Below are 8041 nucleotides of genomic sequence, written 5' to 3' on the forward strand. Positions count from 1 at the left end.
TTCGATTGATACTCCCACCACCACAGCCTCACGATCGGATCTGGTGAATCTGTTTGCTCTGGGGCCCAAAGGAGCAGCTCTATGGACTCCAGCGCGACTCCCTGCTGGTGTATCACCTCCTTTTCGCTTATTTCTAGATATTTGGCCATCTCTTTTGCCGTCGCCGCTAATTGCTCTGGGTTGTCAAACCAAGACTGTATCTCCAACATTCTAGCTAGCTTCACAGGGTCGCCTCCTGCGAGCCACACATATCGGTTGTACTTCTCCATCGATCTACTTCTCTGCAGCACCTTCACTCGCTGGTGGTGGTTTTTGAATGGAAGAGGAGAGGAGCGGCGCTGGTTTTGGACTAGAATGGGAGAGGAGCGATGGTGGTTTTCAAATAGAAGAGGAGAGGGGCGGTGCTGGTTTTGGATTGGAACAGGAGAGGAGCGGCAGTGGTTTTGAAATGGAAGAGGAGAGGAGCGGCACTGGATTTGGATTGGAACAGGAGAGGAGCGTTGGTGGTTTAAGATGAGAGGAGCGGCGCTGGTCTTGGAAGTATTTTTTTGTTTTGCGTATTTTGGGTCAAAGTTTGACCACGTACTGTATTTGAAGCAAAATGTGAATGCATGTCACCAAAAATTGTATCATTTGGTTCATATCTTAATGTACTATTAAATTATACTATTTTTGCAACGTATAACATGGATACAAAATTATATTATTGGAGAGCGGCATGCCAGATCCACTGACCGGTTGGGGTGCAACGTGAACGAGACGGGCGTGCTATATACATGTGTACCGACGTTTTCTTGAGGCTTTGCTCCATGGCGAAATCCATGCATACAAAATTATATTTGAAAGACGTGGCCGGGGCTTTTCCAACGCAGTAGGCGGGGCAGTACTACCTAGTCGGTTTGACAGAGAGGCGAGATGAGGGAGTAGGCTGGTGCAAACATAGGGTTGTGTGATTTGATGGCGAGTTACTGCTGGACAGGTGGGGCCCTGTGATTTGACTTGTCATTATCATTTTAACTGTCGTGCTACGACCGGCGTGAGTCTCCCAATTCCTGACCACCTCCATGGTATACAAGTGCCAAGTACTGTACTCCCTCTCTCTCAATTTACAAGGCGTGCGCGTACCCCTAGGTCGTCAATTTGACCAACCTAATAGATGTCATATACAGTATTACAAAAAACATACAATTATAAATTTCAGAGTTTGTATAATTTTTGTGTTATATAGTTTATATTACAGTGATGAAATTGACAACCTAGGTATACACACAGGCCTTGTAAACTAAAACGGAGGGAGTACGAAGAAAGAGATAGAGAGAAGTAAAAAAATTACTCTTATAGCCAACCTTACAGTTAACCTTGTTGTATGAGTGACTAAGTGATGACTATGTATGACATGCCAACATCAGATAGCCTAACGCACCTGGACGGAGGAAGTAGTTTCATGCATGCAAAGTAGGCCAAAACAATGCTCTTTTATAGCCGTCTGAAATCTCTAAGGGCGCGACCACGCGAGCGAGGCGACGGTCGTGGTAGGCATGACCATGATATGGGCTGCTCACAACCCTTGGATCTGAGATCAAACGGTCGCATGCTAAGTTGCTGAAAATTTGTAGAATAACCCTCGAGGATACGATATTCACCCATAGGTCTAGAATCATGCCATGCAACCATTCGATCTCATATCTAGGGGCTCTCGGAAGCCCGTATCATGGGAGAGCATGGAAAGCCCTGCCGTTCACACGCCCCACTCAGCATTTTTACAATTGGAAAACCGCTAGCAGTTCGCTCCTACTCGTCCCTGACCGCCCTTTAACATTACGGCAGTTCGCATTACAGCAGTTCCACTAATCATAACCCTCCTCCCAAATCCATGGCGTCCCAAATCTCCATGATCGGCGGTGACTACAAGGTTAGAACCATCACCGGCGATGAGTTCGACGTCATCTACACCCGTTCTTCCGCGATGGTGAAAGGATGCCTTGCTCGCTTCAGACGCATGTTCGAAAACTCAAAGATAGAGTGGGTCGCTGGGCTAGATGTTGAGTACACCACAGTCCTGGACAAAGAGAAGAAACTAAAGGAGGAAGAGAAGAAGAAGCCCGCCGTGATCCAGGTTTGCGTGCATAACTTGTGCTTGGTCTACCACATATGCCATGCCAACATTGAGTGCGAGGAATTTAAGAACTTCCTCGCGGATGGCCTAGTCAAATTCCTTTCTATAGACTTTACAAACGACAACGAAGTCTTGGGTCGGATAGGCCTTGTTATAGGCTAGCCTTCGACCCCCAGAGGAATGTTTTGGTGTCCTCCCGTCCGCCTTCAGTGCTGACCCTGGCAGCAGCCATGGTTGATCCTTCGTACAGTAAACTGACGAAACCTCCGTACAAGTTTCATCATGCATGGGAGTGGAATGTACTAGATAGAGAGCACATCAATTACGTTGCAATGGATGCCAACCTGTTTCAATATCTACAAGGGTTGGATGAAGAGCGAGAGCCAAGTGTGCGGTTCAAGCAAAGAAGTATCGGCCAAGAGAAAGAGGGACAAGGACAAAGTCGAGCACGTGGACGAGGAGTCCGAGTAAGGTGGCAGTGTCCTTGCTCATGGTGGTTGTAATGCAGTGTCTACCGGCTTAGTTGCTTAGTTTAATTTCAAGCTTCTTAGTTTTATTTGAGGGGTGTGTTGTGCCGAGCCCCCATCAGAACTATGTTATGTTCCTTCTCATTACTTTAACTCTTCACTGTGTACATGCTAGTATTTCTTACAGTTCATCTTTTAGTTGGTATAGTACTACCACTCGTTTCTTCACATTATCTACGTACAATATATATGGCCAACATCATATAGCCAGCAGTTTAGTTGTCAATGAATTTCAGGGTGCTTAGTTTTATTTGAGGGGTGTGTTGTACTGGACACCATAATTGTGACTCAAATCTCTTTTGCCATGTTATAATGACATAAATACCTATAGACCAACATGCCAGCTCTTGCTCTATCTCACTACAGTACAATGAAGTGTGGGGCCTACTTGATCCCAACAGCGTTCTTATTTTCCTATAAAATTATTCGCTTGGTTACTCCTGACAAGTGGGGCCACAGTTATCATTGTGAGAATCAGCTTATTTTTTTCATATAACATGGTCAATGGGTTTGACGTGAAAATAACAATGTCTAATGGCATTTTTGACCAAACATATAACGGAACGATGGCATTTTTTAGATATCTAATTGCATTTTTGAGCAAGCATCTCACGGATCGATGACATTTTTGAGTAGTTGTAACTTCTAATGGCAAAATTGAGTAGTGATACACAACTAGTGGCATAAATAATAAGAACCCAAGAATTAAATAGGTATGCTAATTTCTTTAATAGAATTTAGCACCCCATTTAACTATGTACTAGCTTTTTCAATAGTACTATGCATAATTTGGCGATGAGCGCTCTCTATATGTACCGCATTTTTTCTTTAATTTCATCTTGTTAATTTTGCTCCATGGCACAATCCATCGGTACTACTATTGTACAAAAGTATACATTTTTAAAAGGCTAGAGGGTGGGGCAGTCTCACTTGGTCGCTTTCACGAGAGGCGAGGGCCTTTGTGATTTGATGGCTCATTACTGCCGGAAGGCGGGGCCTTGTGATTTGACTGCTCGTATAAATGTTGCCGACGACCTAAGGAGGAGCAAAGAACCGTGCGATATACTCAAGTTTTCCACTGGAGTACTAGTACGACAGAGGAGCACGAAACATGGCAGCCCAGTGCGATATGGCGATCAAAATGATCTAATTTGCTAGTCATCGATCCCACGACGCCGCTCATCATTAGCATTGTTGTATTTATGTCTCGTAGAGAACATGACATGTGCGGCGAAACACCCGAAGAAAAAGAAGAAACACGGTAGCAAAAGAAGAAGGAAGATTATCACCCTAAAAAAAGAAGGAAGACGCACACACAAGTCTGGGACACTGCTCTCTACTAGTACATGAATGTTTGCTAGCCGCGGAGTCATAACTACTTCTTCATCGCCTCCACGACCTCCATCTCCTTACGCATCTCCTCCACCATCTTATTCATTCTGTCCATGATGCGGGAATTCTCGACGCGAGCCTTCATCATCTATTCCACGACTGCATTACGTACCTTGATAGCAGCTAGGTGCTCGTTGCGGAGCTTGGCCAACTCCTCCTTCTGTTCCATGACGAGGGCCTGCAGCATCTTCATCGAGGAACTACCCTTCTCATGCAGCTTCTTCCAGCCGGTGTTCTCCTCCTTAAGCAGGTCGAGCTCGTGGCAGAGCTTCGCCTTGTCCTCCTGAAGTTGCAGGATTTCTCCAGTCGCCTTCTTATCCGACACAATGCTCTTCTTCAACAGCATCACCAAGATGGTGATCAACTCCCCATGCTCATTGAGCTCAGCAGGCATGTCATCGAGGCTCTCCTTCAGCAGCTCCACCAAGCCGTTGATGAACTCCTACTTATTGAGCTGATCGGGCATGTCATCGAGGGATAACGACTCCAGCGCCACCAGCTCGGCATGTTCGCCTCCGGGGCTAGGGCGCTCCTGGGAGCCCTCGCCTCCGCGGCTAGGGCGCTACTAGGAGCCCTCGCATGTCTCTGCCAGGCGGCGAGCCCTCTCTTTTTTCCGCGGCCCTTGTTGCCACCCCCTTGTTACGAGTAGTTCTCGACCTAGAGTTCTGCACACCGGCCATGGCAAGGACGGACGAATAAGAAAGACTTATGAGGAGGAAGAGGTAGAGTGATTTTCGGCTAGATACTAGTTCCCCTTCTTATAACCTTGTACTAGCACTAGTACTAAAACCTGCATAGTAGAAACACGTTTGGGTTTGATATGTACTACTAGGTGTGAGCAGGTTTGCACTTATAATTATACTATACACTTTGGAATGCGATGGGAACAAGCTAAAGATTAATTGATGGTTTTGGTTTCGAGGCCCGAAATGGCTCCCGATGAGTTTCCTGGAACACAAATTTCAAGTACTACTGCTCAAATACGGTTGCACAAATCAGTGATGTAACTGGTCTTACATGTCAGACCAAGCCGATGTGTGTCACGGGTCTAGCCTACCATCTATTGGTGCGACCGACCGTGAGTATTACGCGATGGAGACTTCTGGTTGTGGCTTCGAGTGATTGTCAAGACCAAGCATTCAAAAACTAGTTAATTCAAAAAAAGCATTTAAAAACTAGTGATAAATCAATTACCATCTTTTTCCAAACGACCAAGTATTTTCACAGGAATATAATACATATAGATGGATTGATAGTCACGGTTGCAAACCGCCATGAACCGCAAGTTCACTGTAGCAGCAACCGAGTAGGTCACTGCATCGCCGGTGGGGAAGGAGGGCAGCTCAACTCGCCTACGATGCATGCCCAGCGGCGCCACCGCAGCTGGTCCCGCGATTTGGCTTCTCCTACCGCCCATTTGAACAGTTGCACCGGCTGCTCATGCCATTCCACTGGCATGCGCGTTCTTTCCTCCGTAGTTGACTCCGTGAATATGATCTCTGCCATTAGCCCTAGCTTGGAATCAACGCGACGCTGTCAGATGCTGACATCCCTCGGCATCTCTCCCCTGAGATCGACTTGCACCTCTGCCTTGTGCTGCGCCAGGCGCAGCTCCTTCGAACTTCTCTCCAATCGATACGACGTTTCCTCGATTCAATTTGCCCTTTCTACCCACCACCTGAAACACATCCCTGGCATGTCCTCCGGCGCCATCGATCTATGATTCCAGAGCAATGGATCCCCTCTAAAACACATGTGGGATTCGCTCAAAGGCGGCAGTGTTGCGGGCCGCAGCAAGAGGGCAGCCCGCGGGATCCTGGGATGTAAGGGATTATCCATGGCGGAATCCTCTATGACGGGATCTGGTGGGCGAGGCGAGGAGGCGAGCCTAGGTGATGGGAGAACCCTAAGAGGCTAAGATAAAGATAGTACTACTCCACTCCGTCCATATTTAAATACAAAGGCCATCAACAGTAGCCCTGGCAAAAATTGATAATGATGCTCGCGTCCTTGTTTATTGGCCCCCTTTTTTGTGCCACTTTTTATGACATGCATAAATATTATGTTAGTACTTAAAAATATGGTCAAAATTTGGCAGAAAATACGAAGGAGACCAATGGAAGTAGCAACCCATGATTTAACTACTCGCATGCACGCAGTGGAGTAGTAATGTCTTTCTCAACTACTTCCTCCGTCACGTCCACTCAATTTGCATGCGCTGTATTAATTGACCATCAATGAAGTGAAGGACTTTACATGCGTCAAATTATCACATGGGGTGGATCTTCATACAAAAATGTGTCCCACCATGTACCTGCATGTGCGTGCGGGCACATCTTCGCTTCGTGCATGTACTGCCAATGTGCCTGAGAGAGGATGAGTACATTCTTCTGGAACTGGAAGCACGTCACTGTGAGCAATCCACACAAGGAGGTCGCGACAACGCCTCCACATGTGCCACGTGGCTTCATGAACTGAAAGAGAGATACTATGTAGTGTGCCATTGGAATTCTAATTTACGTGTTTTGCACATACTGGAAGTACTAGTAAGGTACACGTGCATTGCACGCATCATATTTGGCAACCAAATTATGAATAAATACCACACTATAGCATGTAAGCTTTGAGTCATATATGCATGATGTAGACGTTTGTTTAATTCTTATAGTTCATCCCATTCAAAATCAATTGGTTTTTATAAAAAGTTTAGGGCCTCTTTGATTCGTAGGATTTCCAAAATGCAGGAATAGGAAAAACATGGGATTAGAGTGGAATGTCGTCTTGAATCGTACAAGATTGTATGAGTGTTTGATTGTGCATAGAAAAAAACGCAGGATTCTTTCAAAGAGGTTTGAGTGGATGGAAAGTTTCCTATGAAATCTAGTGCAAATGAATCCTATGGAAAAATTCCTATGGTTTACAATCCTACGAATCAAACAACCAAGATAGGAAAAATTCCTCGGGATTAGAATCCTCCAAAATTCCTTTGAGAATCCTTTGAATCAAATAAGCCCATAATCTATTTTATGATTCATGGAATTGTGCGATGTAAAGCATAAAGTAAAAACAAATAATGGCAATTCAACTAGAAAAAAATTGGCAGTTATGATACGGAAGATTCTAGAACAAAGGGGAAGCACTTGTGTTTTGAGGTTTGTGCATTATTCTTAAGTTCAACCATGGAGTCTGCTAGATTGTACATGTGGCAAAATCCGGTGGGGGGGACTAGAAGATGGTGCGAGGGGCCAAGTGGAGGGAGACTATGAAGGAGTGCACAAGTGTGAGATCGATATTTAAAGATCCGGTGGGCGAGAACGTGCGCTGTTGCGCGCAGTGGTGGAGCCATGGAAAATAAATGAGCTAGGGGGCCAAGCATTGCTAATCGTTCACGAGGAGGGCCAATTCATCAACTTAAACCATTTTACCAGCAATTGATCTACTTATCACATTCATATTAGCCTCAATATATGGTGATGTTAGGGGGGCAGAACCCTTGCTGCCCCCTATCTTCGCCAGGCCCGGTCCTGATGGGGGGGCAGGGGGGCGGCCGCCCCGGGCCCCCGGAGCGTAGGGGCCCCCACCCAGGACGTATTTAGGCCGCTGCTGGGTTTCTATGGACTGAAAAAACATGCTAATCTGGCCCAAGTTACTACGTGGCTGGCTGCTATTTAGGTACGACCGTAGATCTTGGATGGAGTCAGCCATCTCAGAGAGGCGCACCAGTTATTTAGGTATGACTTCACGCACGCACGGTGTCGGCGGCTGCCGCTGGATGGATTTCCGGCACTTCGCCTCGCCACCGTCGGAACCAATTGAACAACGGCGGACAAGCGATGGTCATCGAGCATGCGCCATGCTGTCACTACTACTTCAGCCGGCCACTCCAATCAACGAGACGAGAAGCTGATTCCAGACAAGGTATTGTGCCCTAACGATTTCAATTTTCCCATAATAATTAGTAAAAATTTGTAAATGATAATCAATATTCGATCTTCATTATTGTCAT

Source organism: Triticum aestivum, chromosome 3B (genome assembly GCF_018294505.1).
Source record: "Triticum aestivum cultivar Chinese Spring chromosome 3B, IWGSC CS RefSeq v2.1, whole genome shotgun sequence".
Taxonomy (NCBI): domain Eukaryota; kingdom Viridiplantae; phylum Streptophyta; class Magnoliopsida; order Poales; family Poaceae; genus Triticum; species Triticum aestivum.